At 45.4% G+C, this 21,862-nt stretch overlaps 3 pseudogenes; all 3 read right to left on the reverse strand.

Annotated features, from left to right (window-relative positions):
- Nucleotides 1-3,226: 3,226 nt before the first annotated feature.
- On the reverse strand, nucleotides 3,227-3,345 carry LOC143936962 (5S ribosomal RNA; annotated as a pseudogene).
- Nucleotides 3,346-3,961: 616 nt separating this feature from the next.
- On the reverse strand, nucleotides 3,962-4,080 carry LOC143936825 (5S ribosomal RNA; annotated as a pseudogene).
- A 14,597-nt stretch (nucleotides 4,081-18,677) lies between these two features.
- On the reverse strand, nucleotides 18,678-18,796 carry LOC143936483 (5S ribosomal RNA; annotated as a pseudogene).
- Between the last annotated feature and the right edge of the window lie 3,066 nt (nucleotides 18,797-21,862).

The following is a 21,862-nucleotide window of genomic DNA, read 5'->3' on the forward strand; positions in this document are numbered from 1 at the left end:
GACTCTATTAGCCTCCAACATCAAACGAGATCGGGTGCTTTCAGGGTGATGTGCCCGTAGGCAATCTCTTCAGGCACTTTCAACCCTCTTGACAAACGCCAAGATGGTCACTTTGGCACTTTATGCAGGCCACCCTGGAACATATAGGTCTTGGCCCCAACATGATGAGCTGGGTAATGTCGCTTTACTCCACGCCATCGGCAGCGGTACGGGTGACCGAGTGGTGCTCGGACTCTTTCCCCATCACTAATGGGACGAGGCAGGGGTGGTCTCTGTCTCCCCTAATTTAATTCTGACACTGGAACCATTTATGTGTCACGTTTGGAATGACCCGAATATTACTGGCATATCCAAACCCTCGGCACACCACAAAATTGCGGCGTACGCTGACGATCTAATTTTTTCCGTCTCCAATCCACACATTTTGCTTCCCAAAATACTTGCGTCTCTACAGCGACACGGCAGCCTATCAAACTATAAAAACAATTGCGCCAAGTCGGCTGTATTGAATATATCGGTCCCGGATGGTGAGGCCAAGAGGCTCCGCACCTCTTTTCCATTCTACTGGGCTGAAAAATCTATACGTTAACATCGCAGCGGATTTAGCGCAATTGTACCTGCTTAATTTTGTTCCTCTCCTGGATAGACTGAAATCTGATTTGGGAAACTGGCATGGTTTAACACTGACCTGGTTCGGGCGCTGTAATGCATTCAAAATGATGGCCCTCCCTCGGATCTTATACATGTTCCAGACATTACCGATCCGGTTACCCCCAATTTTTTTCAGACGACTGCAGGTGCTGCTCCGGGACTTTATTTGGGCGCGCAAACTGCCCAAAGCCCGTTTGCAATTGCTTGCCAGACCAAAGGACAAGGGGGGTCTGGGTGTCCCAGATCTCAGACAATACTACAGAGTGACTCTGCTAGAGAGAGTCGTTGATTGGCATTGTAATGGCCCACACAAGCAGTGGGTGGAGATGGAGATTGAGGATGGATCCATTCCCCTATTGACCTCCCCGTGGCTCCTGTCCTCCCTACCAAAAGACCTCAGAGGTCACCCCGTAGTGGGAGCTAGGTTGGCTGTTGTGCGGAGGTTGTTCCGCTGCACACACATTGCTCCCCTGCCATCACCAATGACTCCGGTTATAGGTAATCCAGACTTCCCACCGGGATTTACCAACAAGAAACTGCGACAGTTGACAGCATCTGGGAGAGGTGTGGCCCACGGGAGGGCTCCCGACCACGCAAACTGTCGCCGAGCTTTCTGACCCTCCGCTTGACTTGTTTAGTGCTTATAAACTTTGTCACTTTCTTCTGGCCATACAAAGGGCCCCCTACACTCCTAGAGACCTGACACCCTATGAATCCATCTGTCACAAAAGGGAACCTGTGCGACACACCCTCTCCCTCCTGTACAAACTATTGAGTAGTCAGGAGGAGGAGTCGACCCCCACCATTTATCCACAAATGGGAGAGGGACTTAGGCATCACATTTACCCCACAACAGATAGGGAAGATCCTGACCTTAGTACATAAAGCTTCCATCGCAAACCAATATCAAGATACAAGATAGTCTCACGCTGGTATAGAGTCCCATACCTTCTGAATAAAATGGATAAATCGATCCCGGATGTTTGTTGGAGGTGAAATTCAGATATGGGGACCATGGGACACCTTTTCTGGGCATGCCCGACCTTGAGGAACTTTTGGGTTCCCAGTAGCGTGCCTTCTACACTTGACCGAACAGCCTGTTCGAAAATACAAAAAAACCCTCACAATGCAACTCCTGAATGCCGCCCGGGCCTGCATTCCCGCACTGTGGAGGCAGCCTCAGCCCCCATCCAAGGTGCTGTGGTATTCCAAAGTCAATCATATTCTCCGGATGGAAGAATTGACCGCCACCCTTCACAACACTGAAGAGGCATTTAGTGTTACATGGAGGCCCTGGAGGTATTTCACTGGTACTCGAGACTACATTCGGGAGGTGAGCAGTGCCTCCGTCCCAGAAAACGACTGAACATCTAACGTTTACCTACGTAGGCCATGTCTGCCCTGGGTGGCATTCCCCCCCTCCCTTTTTGTCTTTATTTTTCTTTTTTTCCCCGTCGCCATCCCCCCACCTCCTCTCTCTCCGTCTTTGCACTCTCTTCTTCCCCCGTCCTCCCTTTTGACTATGCCTTGTCTCCTTACTAGCCTTCGGGACCCAGAAGAACCCCAGGGTTCTGGACATGACCAGCTCATATTTTACTCTAGTTCACGTAGGTCATGATAAGCTGGCTCGCTGTGGTCCCAGTTGTTCTCCATGATTACATTTGTCCGAACGGAGCTGCACTAGTTATACTGTACTACATGTCGGAGGTGGGGTTTCTCTATTTTCTGCATGAAACTGTAGGACTCCCCTCTGAGAACCCAGAGTTATTTGGCTGCCTATTTTTTGTTAGCATGTAATTGTGACCCTGGGTCATGCTGTATGGTTGACTGTTATATTTATGTTGTTCTACTTAATAAAAGAATAATAAAAATAAAAAAATAAGTCAATGCCAACAACTTAAAACTAAAGCCTATGGCATCGAGAAATCCCAGGCGGTCTCCCATCCAGGTACTAACCATGTCCCAACCCTGCTTAGCCTCTGAGATCAAATGCACGCTCAACCCTCTTGACAAACGCCAAGATGGCCACTTTCGGAAACAAACAAAAAAAACAAGTCAACGCCAACAACATAAAAAGAAGCCTGCGGCATCTGGAAAACCCAGGAGGTCTCTCATCCAGGTACAAACCAGGCCCAACCCTGCTTAGCCTCTGAGACCAAACGAGATTGGGCGATTTCAGGGTGTTGTGCCCGTAGGCAATTTCTTTGTGCACTCTCAACCCTCTTGACAAATGCCAAGATGGTCACCTTGGGAAACAAGGGAAAAAAAACAGGTCAAAGCCAACAACATAAAAAGAATCCTACGGCATCCGGAATTCCCAGGCGATCTCCCAATCAAGACACTAACCAGGCCAGATCCTTCTATGTCACCTGGTCTTCCCAGGCAGTCTCCCGTCTAGGTACTAACCAGGCCTGATGCTGCTAAGCCTCTGAAATCAGACAAGATCGGGTGCTTTTAGGGTGATGTGGCCGTAAGCGTTCTCTTCAAGACACGCCCAACCCTCTTGACAAACGCCAAGATGGTCGCCTTGAGAAACAAGCGAAAAAAACAGTTCAAAGCCAACAACAAAAAAAGAAGCCTATGGCACCTGGTATTTCCAGGCAGTCTCCCATCCAGGTACTAACCAGGCCCGACACTGTTTAGCCTCTGAGATCAGATGAGATTGGGCGCTTTCAGGGTGATGGGGCCGTAGATGATCTCTTTGGGCACTCTCAACCCTCTTGTTGGGCACCTGGTATTCACAGATGGTCTCCCATACAGGTATTAACCAGGCCGTACACTGCTAGGCCTCCGAGATCAGATGAGATTGTGCGCTTTCAGGGTGATGTGGCCATAGGTGTTCTATTTAGACACTCTCAACCCTCTTGACAAATACCAAGATGGTTATCTTGGGAAACAAGTGAAAAAAAAAAGGTCAACGCCAACAACATAGACCCTGCCGGTCTCCCATCTGACCCAGACCCTGCTTAGCCTCTGAGATCGGGCGCTTTCAGGGTGATGTGACCTCAGGCGAACGCTTTGGGACATACTCAAAACTCTTGACTGATGCTAAAATGGTCACCTTGGGAAACAAGCGAAAGAAAAACAGGTCAAAGCCAACAATATAAAAAGATTCCTACGGCACCTTTAATACTATCTAGGCCGGACCCTGCTTAGCCTCTGAGATCAGATGAGATCGGGCGCTTTCAGGGGGATGTGGCCGTAGGAGATTTCTTTGGGCTCTCTCAGCCCTCTTGACAAATGCCAAGATGATCACCTTGGGAAACAAGCGGAAAAAAAACCCCATGTCAACGCCAACAACATAAAAAGAATCCTACGGCACCTGGTATTCCCAGTTGGTCTCCCATCCAGTTACTAATCAGGCCCGACAATGCTTAGCCTCCGAGATCAGACAAGATCAGGCACTTTCAAGGTGATGGGGCCATAGGCGATCTCTTCGGGAACTCTCAACCATCTTGACAAACGCCAACATGGTCATCTTGGGAAACAAGCGAAAAAAAAAAAGTCATTGCCAACATTGGAGGCTAAGCAGGGCTGGGCAATCAGTTTCCTTGCCTGAAATAGGCATCTCAGAACTGCCATCTGGCTACTTCCCGAGTTTCCAACTCCTTCAACTAATCCCAGGAGACAATACTTCGCCCCCATCCTGGTGGAGGTTCCAACCACCCGATCAATGGTTCCTGTCACCTCTGTCCAGTAGCGGATCAACTTCGGGCATCTCCAAAACATGTGCATCATGTCTCCCCCCATGTTCCCGCACCGGGGGCAACTTGCGTCCAGCCGTTCGGCCAAACTGAAAAAGTTTACGAGGAGCATAATAGGTTCTATATAATAAGAACAGATGTGACATCCTGTGTGAGGAGAGCCACAATTCACCACAGGCAGGATTCCTGTGGCCAATTATAGCTCAGGGGGGTTTAGTACACACCCCACACTATATAAGGCCGCCAGCACGGCGGCCTTGTATAGTGTGTTGCGGTGGTCAGGGAAAGAGGACGATAGGCAGGGACAGTGTCTTTACTGCTTGGGAACCTAGCACTGTTACAGTGGGTGTTATGTGCCTCCTGCACAGTACACACCTGAAGCTACCCTTTATTACTGGTGTTCAATTTCTGCAATACATGCATCTGCAGTGCAGAAGTTAGAGTCGGTGTTGTGTGCCTCCTGCACAGTATACACCTTATTGCTGGTGTTCTGTTTCTGTAATACAGGAACCTAGCACTGTTACAGTGCTAGGGTGTACAGAGAAGCTGGTATATATAGAAGACTACAGCATACAGAAGAAAGGCTAGTGAATACAGAATACAGGTTTCGTGTATGTAGATAGGCTTGAGTATACAGAGATGCTAGAGTAAACAGTGAGGCTGGGGTACACAGAGAGGCTAGTTTAAAGACAAATACAAAGATGTTAGTGTATATAGAGAGGTTAGTGTATAGAGAGAGTCGAGTGTATACAGAAAGGACAGTGCATATAGAGAAGCTAGTGTATACAGAAAGGGTATACATGAAAGCTGACATTCTATACAGAAGACTGGGTAGTGTATACAGAGAGTCTAGTGGGTACAGAAGACAGGCTGGTGTATTCTAGCTAGATTTTACAGTCTAGTGTATACAGAAGACAGGCTGTGGTATACAGAGAGTTTAGTGTATTCAGAGAGTCTAGTGTATACATAAGACTGGCTAGTTTACACAGTGTTTACAGAGATGCAAGGGTGTACAGAGAAGCTGGTATATATAGAAGACTACAGCATACAGAAGAAAGGCTAGTTAATACACAATACAGAAGACTCGTGTATGTAGATAGGCTTGAGTATACAGAGATGCTAGAGTAAACAGTGAGGCTGGGGTACACAGAGAGGCTAATTTAAAGAGAGATATACAAAGATGTTAGTGTATATAGAGAGGTTAATGTATAGAGAGGGTCGAGAGTATACAGTAAGGACAGTGCATATAGAGAAACTAGTGTATACAGAAGACAGGCTTGGGTATACATCAAATCTGACAGTGTATACAGAAGACTGGGTAGTGCATACAGAGAGTCTATTGGGTAAAGAAGACAGGCTGGTGTATTCTAGCTAGTTTTTACAGTCTAATGTATACAGAAGACAGGCTGTGGTATACTGAGGGTTTAGTGTATTCAGAGAGTCTAGTGTACAGAGATGCAAGGGTGTACAGAGAAGCGAGAAGCTAGTATATATAAGGCTAGTGAATACAGGCTAGTGAATACAGAATACAGACTCGTGTACGCAGATAGGCTTGAGTATACAGAGATGCTAGAGTAAACAATGAGGCTGGGGTACACAGAGAGGCTAATTTAAAGAGAGGCTAGTATATACAAAGATGTTAGTGTATATAGAGAGGTTAGTGTATAGAGAGAGTCGAGTGTATACAGATAGGACAGTGCATATAGAGAGACTAGTGTATACAGAAGACAGGCTTGGGTATACATCCAAGCTGACAGTGTATACAGAAGACTGGGTAGTGTATACAGAGATTCTAGTGGGTACAGAAGACAGGCTGGTGTATTCTAGCTAGTGTTTACAGTCTAGTGTATACAGAAGACAGGCTGTGGTATACAGAGGGTTTAGTGTATTACAGAGATGCAAGGGTGTACAGAGAAGCTAGTATATATAGAAGACTACAGCATACAGAAGAAAGGCTAGTGAATACAGAATAAAGGCTGGCTTCTACGGAGAGGCTACCACTACGGAGATGCAGAACACTATCTAGGGTATATAGAGAGGCTAGATTATACAGAGAGGCTAGTGCATAGAGTGAAGCTATTGTATATAGAAGCCTGGTTAGTGTATACAGAGAAGCTAGTGTGTACAGAAGAAAGGCTAGACAGGTTATAAAGAGAGACAAGTTTTTACAGAAGACAGTTTGGGGTATACAGAGATGCTAGTTTATACAGAGAGACTAATGTATACAGAAGACGGGCTAGTGTATTCAGAACATAGGCTAGTGTATATCGAAGACAGGCTATTGTATGCAGAAGACCGGCTAGTGTAAACATGCTGGTGTATATAGAGAAGGCTAGTGAATTTAGAGGGTATGCTAAGTGATAACAGAAGACAATCTGGGCTATACAGAGACATTTCATCATTTCATCTAGCTCACATCTCTAATGGAGTTTGTCTCATTGCCATGTTATGCCTTTTCATTCTTATGCTAAATATAGATCACTACACGATTTTAATCATCCACATCAAGCATGCAATAAAACTATCATACATCAAAATAAACCATGTACTCTTTTGCTCTATTTTGCATATTTGTAACGGGACTGTGAGTATGTGACAGTCCTGACACACCATCCTGACTTATTTTTCTATATTTCTTATTAGAAATGGAGAGTACTATCTCAAAATCCGCTTAAATCTATTCACTTCGATGAGTTCTACCGCTAATTGTACCTTAATGCAAAATGTTCACAAAACCATCCATTTGCTACCAGACATGCTGCACATACTAAGAGTAATGTAAATATCGCTCTCTAACGATGTAAACAGTTTTATTGCTTTTCTGACATTGACCGAGTATCTCTGACATTAACTGAGTATCTCTCTGCACTTGGATCTTATTAATAATAATAATAATAATAGGATTGTGTAATGCAAAGATCAACTAGTCTAATATAAGCTTTCTCATTGGTACCGGCATATCCTTTAAATTTAGACTAACGCAACTATTTCTCGGCCATTTTCAAGCTAAGCTTTCAATCTCTTACCTTTGAACAGCGATACTTCCTCCCTACAATATTAAGCCATTTAAATGTCCTATTGGTCGCCTATATTATACAACTCTCTGAAAACCCTATATGTAGAGAATAAAACTAGTCTTACATCTAAATAAAACAGTTTTATTGCTCAACCAAGTATCAGCTGTCATGACAAATAAAGTTTCCACTGTTTGACTCTATTTTCTGTATTACTTCTTTTTCTCCACCTTATCTGTCACAGTTAAAACACAGTGACAAAACATTTCTTTTTACCGCAGCAAAATGTGAGAAAAGCAGTGTAAGCCGTCTTTCTGCCATATGCAACCATCTCTCGCTACCTCTATGCAATAGGATTCTCTTTCCAGTGGAAACGGAAAACAGTCAGTGTAAGCCGTCTTCTTGAGCATCAAAATTAATGGAACGATTTACACGTTGGAATTTGCAAGCTACGTCAATTTACTGTTAAATAGAGTACCTTTGCATTTATCCCTTGACTTTGCTACTATCCCTTGATCCCTTTTGTGTATTCACTATATCTCGACTATACATACTGCCTCAAAATTTTCCTAATTTGTTTTGCTATACTTATAATTATTATTTTATAGAGATTACTATCTCTAAATCATTGTAACAAATTATAATGTCTACAGCTAATTTTACGTTAAAGCAAAAGTCACACAAAACCATCTTTTTAAAACCTTTTACACACTGCACATTAAGATTAATGCAACCATCTCTCGCTACCTCTATGCAATAGGATTCTCTTTCTGACTCTATTTTGTGTATTACTTTTTCTCCACATTAACTGTCACACTGATAACCATTTGTAACACATAACACTTGCAACACATTTTTTAACAGCGGCAAAAAGTGAGAAAAGCAGTGGGACTTGATTGAGAAGTGGTTGCAGTAGCAAAGCATAGCAATACAGTTTGATTACATTAATAACACATAATGCAACTATTTTACATTCATTTTACATTCACATCATGCATACATCCTAATGTAAGCTGGCTATCACTATTAATGTTCATGGTTACTGATACATTATGCCGATGACCAATGGAAACGGAAAACAGTCAGTGTAAGCCGTCTTCGTGCGTAACATATTTAATGGAACGATTTACACGTTGGAATTTTCAAGCTACGTCAATTTACTCTTTAATACCCTTTAGCTGCTTAGCTCACACTTTGCTGTATGTAGCCGCGTTTACATGTAAGTAACCAATGGGGATTGACATTTCATGTCCATCTCACATCTCTAATGCAATTTGTCTCTTTGCCATGTCATACTTTGCCAGTTATTATACTTTCTCATCCGATAGAAACCTAGTCGTTGCTGATATTTCATGATTACAGCAATCATCTCATCTAATTGCTATTCCGACAATTCTGCCTTGGTATTACTTTGCAACGCTCTATTGAACAATGTAAAGGTAAGCTAGATATTTTGTGTATTTCCAGTTAAACTCGACCTGTATATACTGTCTCAATATTATCTTTTCTAATTTTGCTAAATTAGATTATAGAGTTTGCTATGTCTAAATCCAGGTTACCTACTCACCTTTATTACGTATACTGCTAATTTTAGGATAATACAAAACCATCTTATTGCTTCTTTACACGCTGCACATATTAAGAGTAATGCAAAGCTACCGTGAACAGTTTAATTGCTCGTCTCACATTTAGCTGGTATCTCTCTGCTATAGGAAACTGAATTTGTACTAGAACGATCACTCATCTAATATCAGTCCACTCAGTGCTACCGGGATAACTTTTACATTTAGAGTAATGAAATGATTTCTCAGTCATTTTGGAGCTACTGCAACTAACGCTTCCGATCTCATTTCGACTGCAATACTTAATCTCTGCTATTGCAGAATATTTAGCTGCTTAGCTCACACCTTGCTGTACGTAGCCCTGGAGATTGGCATTTCAACTCTAATTCATATTCACATTTCTAATGCAGTTTGTCTTTTTGCCATGCCATCCTCTGTTAGTTATTATGCTTTCTCATCCTTGTGCTCCAATATTGGGGTATATTCACTACATGATTAAAGACACGTAATGAACTTGATTGATAAAAACCTACACACGTTGTTGCTGTTATTTCGTGTATTTCCACTTAAACCCGTTATAGTTATTTTGCTATATTTATTACTAGTAAAAACAGATTACTATCTCTAAATCCTGGTAAACCAGCTCACACTAAACCATCAAATTTCTACCTTACACGCAGCACATATTAACATATTAACATTTAGCCGGTATAGTGAAATAGTAAACGAAATGTGTAGATCACTCATCTAATATCGTCTTTTCAGTGCTGCCGGAACATATTTTAAATTTAGAGTAATGCAACGATTTCTCAGTTTTATGAAGCTACTGCAACTAACGCTTTGAATCTCTTTCCTGATAAATTACGCTCTGCAATATTAAGCCATGTAAATTGTCCTATTGGTCTGCTAACAATGCTATGTATAATAATACAAATCTTTTAAAAGCAATATCGTCTCACTGCAATACTTACACTCTGCATAATATATATGAATAATGCGAATAATGCTAATAATAAAGTCGTCTAAAACTCGGCTATAAGTAGAGAATAAAACTATCTTACATCAAAATAAACCATGTACTGCCAAACCAATAACGGCCAATTACTTAACGTCTATCAGTCAATGACTTAACAAAATAAACTTAGCACTCTTTTGCTCTATTTTGAATAGTTGTAGTTCTCCACATTAACTGTCACATTGATATCACCACTGACAATACACCACTTTTTAACAGCACCAAAATATGAAAAAAGCACTTTATATGTTTCAAAAGTAGTTGCATTAGCAAAAAATAAAGTCCTGTCTTCTTTACACGCTAGCTTTTCTGTATACATTAATCTCTCTGTGTACACCAGCCACTCAATATAGACTAGCCTCTCTGTCTTCTGTATACAGGTGCCCGTAATCTATATACACTAGCCTGCCTTCTTTTTACAATAGTCTCGGTGTCCCAGCCTCTCTGCATACACTAGCCTCACTGAATTCCCCAGACTGTGTTCTGTATACACAAGGCTATCTTTAAAAAAAAATAGCCGTTCTTCTGCATACTCTAGCCTCTCTGTGTAACACAGTCTCTCTCTGGATTCCCTAGCCTACATCTCTGCATACCCAGGACCTTCCTCTGTATAATCTAGCCTATCTGTATACACTAGCCTGTCTTTTGTACAAATTAGCTTCTCTGTAGCCGGTCTTCTGTATACACGATCCTCACTGTCTACTCTTGGTTGTCTTTTGTATACACTAGCATCTCTTTATACATATACATATACAGCTCTCTGTATACCCAAGCCTCTCTGTATACACTAGTCCACCGGTATACACTAGCAAGTCTGCCTACACTATCCTCTCTTTGTAACTCAACTTCTCTCTCTGTATACCTTAGCTTCCATCTCTGCATACCCAGGACGTTCTTCTCTATAATCTAGCCTATGTGTATACACTAGCCGGTCTTCTGTAGACATAAGCCTCCCTGTATAAACTAGCTGGTCTACTGTATACACTAGTCCGTCTGTATACACTAGCAAGCTTGCATACACTAGCCTCTCTGTGTAACCCAGCCTCCATCTCTGCATACCCAGGACGTTCTTCTCTATAATCTAGCCTATTTGTATACACTAGCCTGTCTTTTGTACACATTAGCCTCTCTGTATAAACTAGCCGGTCCTCTGTATACACTAGTCCATCTGTATACACTAGCAAGTATGCGTACTCTAGCCTCTCTCTCTGTATAACTTAGCCTCCATCTCTGCATACCCACGACGTTCTTCTGTATAATCTAGCCTATCTGTATAATCTAGCCTATCTGTATACACTAGCCATCCATCTCTGCATACCCAGGACGTTCTTCTGTATAATCTAGCCTATCTGTATAAACTAGCCTGTCTTTTGTACACATTAACCTCTCTGTATAAACTAGCCGGTCCTCTGTATATACTAGTCCGTCTGTATACACTAGCAAGTCTGTGTAACCAAGCCTCTCTCTCTGCATACCCTAGCCTCCATCTCTTGCATAAACCAGGACCTTCTTCTGCATAATCTAGCCTATCTGTATACACTAGCCTGTCTTTTGTACACATTAGCCTCTATGTGTAAACTAGCCGGTCTACTGTATACACTAGTCCATCTGTATACACTAGCAAGTCTGCATACTCCTGCCTCTCTGTGTAACCCAGCCTCGCTCTCTCTCTCTGTATACCCTAGCCTCCATCTCTGCATACCAAGGACGTTCTTCTGTATAATCTAGCCTATCTGTATAAACTAGCCTGTCTTTTGTACACATTAACCTCTCTGTATAAACTAGCCGGTCCTCTGTATACACTAGTCCGTCGATATACACTAGCATCTCTTTATACATTAGCTCTCTGTATACCCAAGCCTCTCTGTATACACTAGTGCACCGGTATACACTAGCAAGTCTGCCTACACTAGCCTCTCTTTGTAACCCAACTGCTCTCTCTGCATACCCAGGACGTTCTTCTCTATAATCTAGCCTATCTGTATAATCTAGCCTATCTGTATACACTAGCCATCCATCTCTGCATACCCAGGACGTTCTTCTCTATAATCTAGCCTATTTGTATACACTAGCCTGTCTTTTGTACACATTTGCCTCTCTGTATAAACTAACCGGTCTTCTGTATTACACTAGTCCCCCTGTATACACTAGCAAGTCTGCATACTCCTGCCTCTCTGTGTAACCCAGCCTCACTCTCTCTCTGTATACCCTAGCCTCCATCTCTGCATACCCAGGACGTTCTTTTGTATAATCTAGCCTATCTGTATAAACTAGCCTGTCTTTTGTACACATTAGCCTCTCTATATAAACTAGCCGGTCTACTGTATACACTAGTCCATCTGTATACACTAGCAAGTCTGCATACTCCTGCCTCTCTGTGTAACACAGTCTCTCTCTCTGTATACCCTAGCCTCCATCTCTGCATAACCATGACGTTCTTCTGTATAATCTAGCCTGTGTTTTGTACACTTTAGCCTCTCTGTATAAACTAGCCGGTCTTCTGCATACACGAGTCTCTCTTTATACCCTTGGATGTCTTTTGTATACACTAGCTGCTCTTTATACATTAGCTCTCTGTATACCCAAGCCTCTCTATACACTAGTCCGTCTGTATACACTAGCAAGTCTGCATACACCAGCCTCTCTGTGTAACCCAGCCTCTCTCTCTGCATACCCAAGATGTTCTTCTCTATAATCTAGCCTATTTGTATACACTAGCCTGTCTTTTGCACACATTAGCCTCCCTATATAAACTAGCCGGTCTTCTGTATACACTAGTCCGTCTGTATACACTAGCAAGTATGCATACTCTAGCCTCTCTCTCTGTATACCCTAGCCTCCATCTCTGCATACCCAGGACGTTCTTCTGTATAATCTAGTTTATCTGTATACACTAGTGTATACAGACAGACTAGTGTATACAGAGGACCGACTAATGTGTACAAAAGACAGGCTAATGTATACAGATAGGCTAGATTATACAGAAGAACGTCCTGGGTATGCAGAGCGCTCAGCTTCAAGGTATGGCCAACGTGAGTAATATGAGGGACACTCCTCACCCCCGCCCCCACCTACCAGATCTGAGTTTCATCCCCTTGCCCTCTCTGCCCCGGTCATCTGGTGGCAGTTTTATGCACTCCCTGGCCCCCACCCATTCATAATCCTTACCGACCTTTCTTTCCGCTGCTCACAGGAACACACTGGATGACTTGTCTAATTAACCAACTTGTACAAGACACAGCTATCCTCCTGTCTGACACCGGTCCCCCTTGGAGGCTTTACCCCTCACTGTTTGGGTGGTCCCTGCCTCTCCCTGGATGCTCCACATATACCACAACGACATTGTCAGAGGGGCACCACTTGACAGGACACAGGGCTTTCATTCCGGTGGCATCTCCCATTGGAGGAAGGGATGATGGCCCCAACCCCTTGGCAGCAGGTTCTTTCATGTACAGACCAGGGCGGCTCATCTTCCCTTCTGGAGTCTTGACCTTAGATGGGGGAGTTGCACTTTGGGGGGTCTGAGTGATACCTAATGCGCTGTACTGGAAGGGCTTGACATTCCCGCATATGTGTCCCCTCCCCCTGGATGTGCCCCTTGTCCCCCCCTCTGGCTCCCACCTACTCTTTGCCGACATTGCCTTCTGCAGCTTTCGGGGACCCTGGATGACTTATTTATTGAGCCTATTGGTACGAGACACTGCTTCCCTCCAGGGTGACTCTGGACCCCCCTGGAGGATTTACCCCTTACTGTTTGGGCGGTCCCAGCCTCCCTCTGGATGCTCTACACAGCCCCCGATGGCGATGCAGGAGAGACACTAATTGGCGGGCCCTAGGACTGCTGCTCGGGTGAAGTCTCCCATTGGATGGAGGGATGGTGGCCCCAGCCCCTTGCCTGCCGGATTTTCCATGCACCGACCAGGGCTGCTCCTCTTTCATCTTGATGTGGTGACCATGGAGGGGAGGAGTTGAAATTTATGGGGTCCGGGTGTTTGCTGGTGGGAGTGCGCTAAAGGACTTGACATTTCTGCATGTTTGTCCCCTCTCCCCTGTTTCCCCCCTCCCTTCCCCCCCTTCCCACCCTTCCCTTCCCTCCTTTCCCTCCCCCTTTCCCCCTTCCACTCCCCCTTTCCCCCCTTCCACTCCCCCTTTCCCCCTTCCCTGCCCCTTTTCCCCCCGGGGCGTGGACAGGGGAGAGGGGGTAAGGAGAGGACAATCTGCCAAAGGGAGAAATGCATTTGTTCGGGGACTGCATGTACTTTAGGGGTATGGGATGGGGGGTGGTGGATCCCATTCTGTGATGCCTTTTCTGTTGTGACGGGCTCCCTCGTGCATGCCTATGTTTAGGGCGAGCCGAGGAGACCCCTCAGTGCTGACAGTTATATGCTCTACCTCTGTTTTGGTTATACTATTGTTTTTTGTTTCTTTGATGTTACTGATTGTCTTTTATTTGCATAGCGGTATCAGACGTGACATTTACCACTGCCGGGACTGGGGGGACTAGGATTCGGGGGCTCCCTCTCCGACCTGTCTACCCAATAACCCAAGTAGGACAGCGCTTTAAACCCAGTGTACATCTGGTAAGCGCTATAGCATAATTGTGCTGTTTTAGTATACCCTTCCTGTACTGTTGAGTGCGGACAACCCTTAATTTCCCTCTCCCCCTGGGGTTGGGGTGCCCGGCCTCTTTTTCCCTTTACCTTTCCTTCCATTTGCCCTTCCTTTCTCCCCCTTAGTTCCCGCCATGCATTACCTACCCAAAACCTACCTTGGTTCAACTTTCTTTGCTTTTCTCTGACGTCCCCCTCCCCCTCCCCGAGGAGCGATGGGAGACTCAGTCAAGGTCACCTCTCTAAACGTTAAGGGACTGAACTCCCCTGAAAAACGGTGGATCCTCCTGGGAAAACTGAACACATCCTGTACTGATGTGGCCTTTATACAAGAAACACATTTTAAAAATACTAGCCTCCCCTTTCTATGGTCGAGATCCTTCCCTAAGGTCTACCACTCTACTAACCCCTCCTCTCCATTCTGATCTCTAGCAGGCTCCCCTGGGTTCTCCAGGATTCTCTGGTGGACCCTGGGGGCCAATATCTTTTTCTTAGGGGCCACATTGGAGAGCGCCTTTTTACATTTGCCACTGTGTACGCTCCCAATGATCACCAAGACACGTTCCTCAGAACTACCCTGCACAGATTATGTGACTTTCGGGAGGGCCAATTGATATTAGGTGGGGACTTTAATGTCCCCTTTCGCCATCGGTTGACACTTCTGCCTCTTGCTCCTCGCTCCCTACCCCTCACCTAGGTCTCTATTCTGGCACCTTAATGAGAGCCTCATCCAGATACCGGAAGTTTTAGCAGATGTGACCAGGGAATTGAACCTTTATTTCCAAGAAAACTAAAGCAGGACTGTGACCCGGGGATAATTTGGGAGGCTCACAAGTCAGTACTCCGCAGGGTACTTATCAGGAACAGCTTGCTAATCTGTTTCGTGAACTTGCCTCTGTGGAAGCGAAACATAAACATACCCCCTTACGGACCTTAGAGATTGAATTGGGGACACTCCATACCCATATTGCTGTCCTTCTCCATTATAAAGCGAAAGCGGCACTCCAGTTCTGTCGTAAACTGACGTAGGAGTCAGAGGGTCCACCAGAGAATGCAGAAAAATCTTAGCCAGGTCGGTAAAGGAGTTGAAATCTTGCTCTTACATACCACAGTTGATAGATGAGAATGGCCAGAGGGCCTCTACCCCAACCCAAATAGTTGAAGTCTTTGAAAAATGTTACTCTGATCTCTACAACCTGCCCGATTCAGGGTCTGGACAGGACAATATAGACAGATATGTAACCGGTTCTGGTCTACCAACCCTCTCATCGGAATCACGGGAGTACTTGGAGGACCCGATCACACTGGAAGAAGTCCAGACGGCCGTGGGACCTCCGAAGGTGGGTAAGGCTCCGGGCACTGCCGGATATACCGCACAATACCTTAAGACCTTCCTCCCTATTCTCGGCCCGCGCTTGGTGAATTTATTTAATACTCTGAGCTCAAATGGGGATTTTCCTGAGGATACCCTTAGAGCCCACATCTCGTTGATACCTAAGGAGGGCAAAGACCCGGGCCTATGTGGGAGCTACAGACCCATTTCCCTCCAAAATTCGGTCCTAAAACTATTCTCTAACTCCTCGCCACGTGATTGGCACATCACTTGTAGTCCCTTATACATATTGACCAGTTAGGTTTTATTCCCACCAGGGAAGATAAGGACAACACCACTAAGGTGCTTACCCTGATCCGTAAAGCAAAGTCATCTGGGACCCCTTGTCTTTTCATGAGTACTGATGTCGAGAAGGCTTTTGATCGGGTCAAATGGACATTAATGTTCTCGGTCCTTTGCCATATAGGTCTGAGTGAACGGATGCTGGCATGGATAAGTAAGATATACTCACGTACTTACATTCCACCGGACATCGCGCGTACGTTTATGTTGAACTTCCCCCCACCCCTTGTCACTAAGATCCGCAGTTTGCTTCACGGGTGGCATTCTGGCCTCCATTCCTGGTTCAGCAGATGCAATCTCATTAAAATGAACATACTCCCTAAATTTACTTATCTTTTCCAAGCTCTCCCGATCCAGATTCCAGTCCTGTTTTTTAAGCAAGCTCAATCCTTGCTCACTCAATTTAACTGGGCCCACAAAAATCCCAGACTTAAGCGGTCACAGCTGACATTGTCTAAACAACAGGGAGGGTTGGTTCTCCCTAACTTGCGACGCTACTACCTGGCCTCCCATCTGGGGCGTGTATTGGACTGGAATCGAAACAAACTTTCTAAGCTCACTCCCGAATTCCGCTAAGAAGCGCCATGTAGTGCTATAAGTATTTACCCACAGAATTTATGTCACATCCCACTATAGGGGCTTAGTTGAAAGTCAGTCACCTGATCGCTACCCAAAACACACTCACGTCTTTGACTTCCCCCCTATTCCCTATACGTGGCCATCCAACCTTTGAACTGGGGACCCACTTAGAAATTCCAACCTAGACAATGCGTCTAAATTCGTCATTGATGGAAAATGGCCTTCTTTCTCAATCCTAACAGATCCGACAGGGCTTTTCCAACTGCCTTTTTGGAGAGCGGCGCAACGACATCATTTTCTCCATTCCATCCCCAATCCTCAAACGTTCGCCCGCCCTCAGACGGAGTTTGAGACTCTATGCAGGAGCGAAGGCCCTTTGGCCCACATTCTCTCTCAAACAGATTACCCACACTTAACCTGTCTGTCCAACTGGGAAAAGGACCTTAATTGCTAATTTTCCCCAGCACAGAGACAACGCATTATCACTTTGGCTCTCAAAATGTCGCTGTGCACGAAGATACAGGAGACGAATTTTAAACTTCTCACCAGGTGGTATTTGACACCATCAAAGCTGCAGAAATGTTTCTCCTCTTCCTCGAACATATGCTGGAGGTGTGGAGAAGAAGAGGGCACGTTGCTGCACATTTTTTGGTCCTGCCTCAGCTTGGTGGACTTCTGGACAGAGATCCGATGCATAACACAAAAATTCACAGACTTCTCCATCCAGGAGGAGGCTGCATTCTTTCTCTTGCACCATTCACAGATTCCCATTAAGAAGTACAAAAAAATCTATTTTACGTCATGTGATAAATGCGGCGAAATCCTGCATCCCTCTCTATTGGAAAAAATGTTCCTCCCCTTTCATTACTCACTGACTTAAGAAAATAGAGGACATTAAAAAAAATGGAGGACTTGATCCTCACATCACAAGGTATACAAGAATTTTTTAAACAAACCTGAGACATCTGGAATACCTTTATATTCTCACTGGAAGGATGTCGCCTGCTATCGCCTTAGTGCTCTGAGCTTTCCTTGACTGGCCCCTTGGACAGTGGCTGCCATCGTGTCTCGTCCCCTCTTCTCCTTTTCTGATCTTTCAACCCTTCTCTTTTCTGCCTTCCTCCCCTATCTCTCACCCCTTCCACCCCCTCTCTCTTTTGGAAAGAGTGGAAAATTGGGAATGACGGCCCCACACCCCCCTCTGGATGGATTATGCCGGAGGGACCTGGGGGTTTGTGTGACCCTGGATCTTGGTACAGTACTTTATCCGTGCCTCGAATCATTGTGATTGATGGAAGGCAGACTCACAGTTGCGAATATACCTGTATCAAGTATTGTTCAGCTGCTTTTTGCTCTGTATTTCTCTGTTGCATTATGTACTCGGGGGACCGTCTTCCCCTATTTGGAGAAAAAATTATATTTAAAAAAAAAAAGAAGCCTACGACACCTGGTATTCCCAGGCAGTTTCCCATCCAGGCATTAACCAGGCCTGACCCTGCTTAGCCTCCAAGATCAGACGAGATGGAACAGATTCAGGGCGATGTGGCCGTAGCCGATATCTTCAGGCACTCTCAACTCTCTTGACAAACACCAAGATGGTCACCTTGGAAACAAGCGGAAAAAAATAGGTCAACGGCCACAACATAAAAAGAAGCCTACGGCATCTGGAAATCCCAGGCGGTCTCCCATCCAGGTACTAAACTGGTCCCAACCCTGCTTAGCCTCTGAGATCAGATGAGATTGGGCTCTTTTAGGGTGGTGTGGCTGTAGGAGATTTCTTCAGGCACTCTCAACCTTGACTAACGCCAATATGGTCACCTTGGGAAACAAACAAAAAAATCAAGTCAACGCCAACAACATGAGAAGAAGTCTACAGCACCTAGTATTCCCAGGTGGTCTCCCATCCAGGTATTAACAAGGCCCGACCCTGTTTAGTCTCTGAGATCAGACGAGATCTGGTGCTTTCAGGGTTATGTGGCCATAGGCGAGCTCTTCAAGCACTCTCAACCCTCTTGACAAACACCAAGATGGTCACCTTGGTAAACAAACAAAAAAAAAAAAACAAGTCAACGCCAACAACATAAAAATAAGCCTTCAGCACCTAGTATTCCCAGGTGGTCTCCAATCCAGGTACTAGCAAGGCCCGACCCTGTTTAGCCTCTGAGATCAGAGGAGATCGGGCGCTTTCAGGCTTATGTGCCCATAGGCAATCTCTTTGGGCACTCTCAACCCTCTTGACAAATGCCAAGATGGTCACCTTGGGAAACAAGCGAAAAAAAAACAAAACGAATCAAGGCCAACAACATAAAAAGAAGCCTACAATAACTGGTATTCCCAGGTGGTCTCCCATCCAGGTACTAACCAGGCCTGACTCTTCTTAGCCTCCAAGATCAGACGAGATTGGGTGCTTTCAGAGTGCTCGGACTCTTTCCCCATCACTAATGGGACGAGGCAGGGGTGCCCTCTGTCTCCCCTAATTTTTATTCTGACACTGGAACCACTTATGTGTCATGTTCGGAATGACCCGAATATTACTGGCATATCCAAACCCTCGGCACACCACAAAATTGCGGCGTACGCTGACGATCTAATTTTTTTCGTCTCCAATCCACACATTTCGCTTCCCAATATACTCGTGGCTCTCCGGCGATACGGCAGCCTATCAAACTATAAAATCAATTGCACCATCGGCTGTATTGAATATATCGGTCCCGGATGGTGAGGCCAAGAGGCTATGCTCCGCTTTTCCATTCTACTGAGCTGAAAAATCTATACGTTACCTGGGCGTTGACATCGCAGCGGATTTGGTGCAATTGTACCCGCTTAATTTTCTTCCTCTCCTGAATAGACTGAAATCTGATTTGGGAAACTGGCATGATTTAACACTGACCTGGTTCGGGCGCTGTAATGCATTCAAAATGACGGCCCTCCCGCGGATCTTATACTTGTTCCAGACATTATCGATCCGGTTACCCCCAATCTTTTTCAGACATCTGCAGGTGCTGCTCCGGGACTTTATTTGGGCGCGCAAACCGCCCAGAGCCCGTTTGCAATTGCTTGCCAGACCAAAGGACAAGGGGGGTCTGGGTCTCCCAGATCTGAGACAATACAACAGAGCGACTCTGCTAGCGAGAGTCGTTGATTGGCATTGTAATGGCCACCACAAGCAGTGGGTGGAGATGGAGATTGAGGATGGATCCATTCCCCTATTGACCTCCCCGTGGCTCCTGTCCTCCCTACCAAAAGACCTCAGAGATCACCCCGTAGTGGGAGCTACGTTGGCTGTTGTGCGGAGGTTGTTCCGCTGCACACACATTGCTCCCCTGCCGTCACCAATGACTCCGGTTATAGGTAATCCAGACTTCCCACCGGGATTTACCAACAAGAAACTGCGACAGTTGACAGTGGTGGGGAAACAGCGTCTGGGAGAGGTGTGGTCCTCGGGAGGGCTCCCGACCACGCAAACTGTCGCCGAGCTTTCTGACCCTCCGCTTGACTTGTTTAATGCTTATCAACTTCGTCACTTTCTTCTGGCCATACAAAGGGCCCCCTACACTCCTAGAGACCTGACGCCCTATGAATCCATCTGTCACAAAAAGGAACCTGTGCAACACACCCTCTCCCTCCTGTACAACCTATTAAGTAGTCAGGAGGAGGAGTCGACCCCACCATTTATCCACAAATGGGAGATTGCATTTGGCATCACATTTACCCCACAACAGATAGGGAAGATCCTGACATTAGTACATAAAGCTTCCATCGCAAACCAATATCAAGAATCAGGATACAAGATAGTCTCACGCTGGTATAGAGTCCCATACCTTCTGAATAAAATGAATAGATCGATTCCGGATGTTTGTTGGAGGTGCAATTCAGATACGGGGACCATGGGACACATTTTCTGGGCATGCCCGGCCTTGAGGAACTTTTGGGTGGAGGTGACCGGGACAATAAAAACAGCCTGTTCGAAAATACAAAAAAACCCTCACAATGCAACTCCTGAACGCCGCCCGGGCCTGCATTCCCACACTGTGGAGGCAGCCTCAGCCCCCATCCAAGGTGCTGTGGTATTCCAAAGTCAATCATATTCTCCGGATGGAAGAATTGACCGCCACCCTTCACAACACTGAAGAGGCATTTAGTGTTACATGGAGGCCCTGGAGGTATTTTACTGGTACTTGAGACTACATTTGGGAGGTGAGCAGCGCCCCTGTCCCAGAAAACGACTGAACATCTAACGTTTACCTACGTAGGCCAAGTCTGCCCTGGGTGGCATTCCCCCCCCTTCCCTTTTTGTCTTTTTTTTCTTTTTTTCCCTGCCGCCATCCCCCCCCCTCTTCTCTCTCCGTCTTTGCACTCTCTTCTTCCCCCGTCCTCCCTTTTGACTATGCCTTGTCTCCTTACTAGCCTTTGGGACCCAGAAGAACCCCAGGGTTATGGACACGACCGGCTCATATTTTACTCTGGTTCACGTAGGTCATGATAAGCTGGCTCGCTGTGGTCCCAGTTGTTCTCCATGATTACATTTGTCCGAACGGAGCTGCATTAGTTATACTGTACTACATGTCGGAGGTGGGGTTTCTCTCTTTTCTGCATGAAACTCTAGGACTCCCCTCTGAGAACCCAGAGTTATTTGGCTGCCTATTTTTTGTTACCATGTAATTGTGACTCTGGGTCATGCTGTATGGTTGACTGTTATATTTATGTTGTTCTACTTATACTTAATAAAAGAATAAAACAAAAAAAAAAAAAATAAGTCAATGCCAACAACTTAAAAAAAAAGCCTATGGCATCGAGAAATCCCAGGCGGTCTCCCATCCCGGTACTAACCAGGTCCCAACCCTGCTTAGCCTCTGAGACAGGGCTGGTGCAAGGATCGTTGACACCCTAGGCGAAAACCTAATTTTGCCACCCCCCCCGGCTGCGCCCATGACTCCACCTTACCCTGCCCTTGCTACACATGACCTATCTGACCCCTACACTGACCCCCTGACACATAAACTAATCCACCTGACTCCTACTTCCTGCACTACTCACATCACATTGACCCCT

Source organism: Lithobates pipiens, unplaced genomic scaffold (assembly GCF_037356315.1).
Source record: "Lithobates pipiens isolate NorthernLeopardFrog02 unplaced genomic scaffold, aLitPip1_a1.2 Scaffold_28, whole genome shotgun sequence".
Lineage (NCBI taxonomy): Eukaryota > Metazoa > Chordata > Amphibia > Anura > Ranidae > Lithobates > Lithobates pipiens.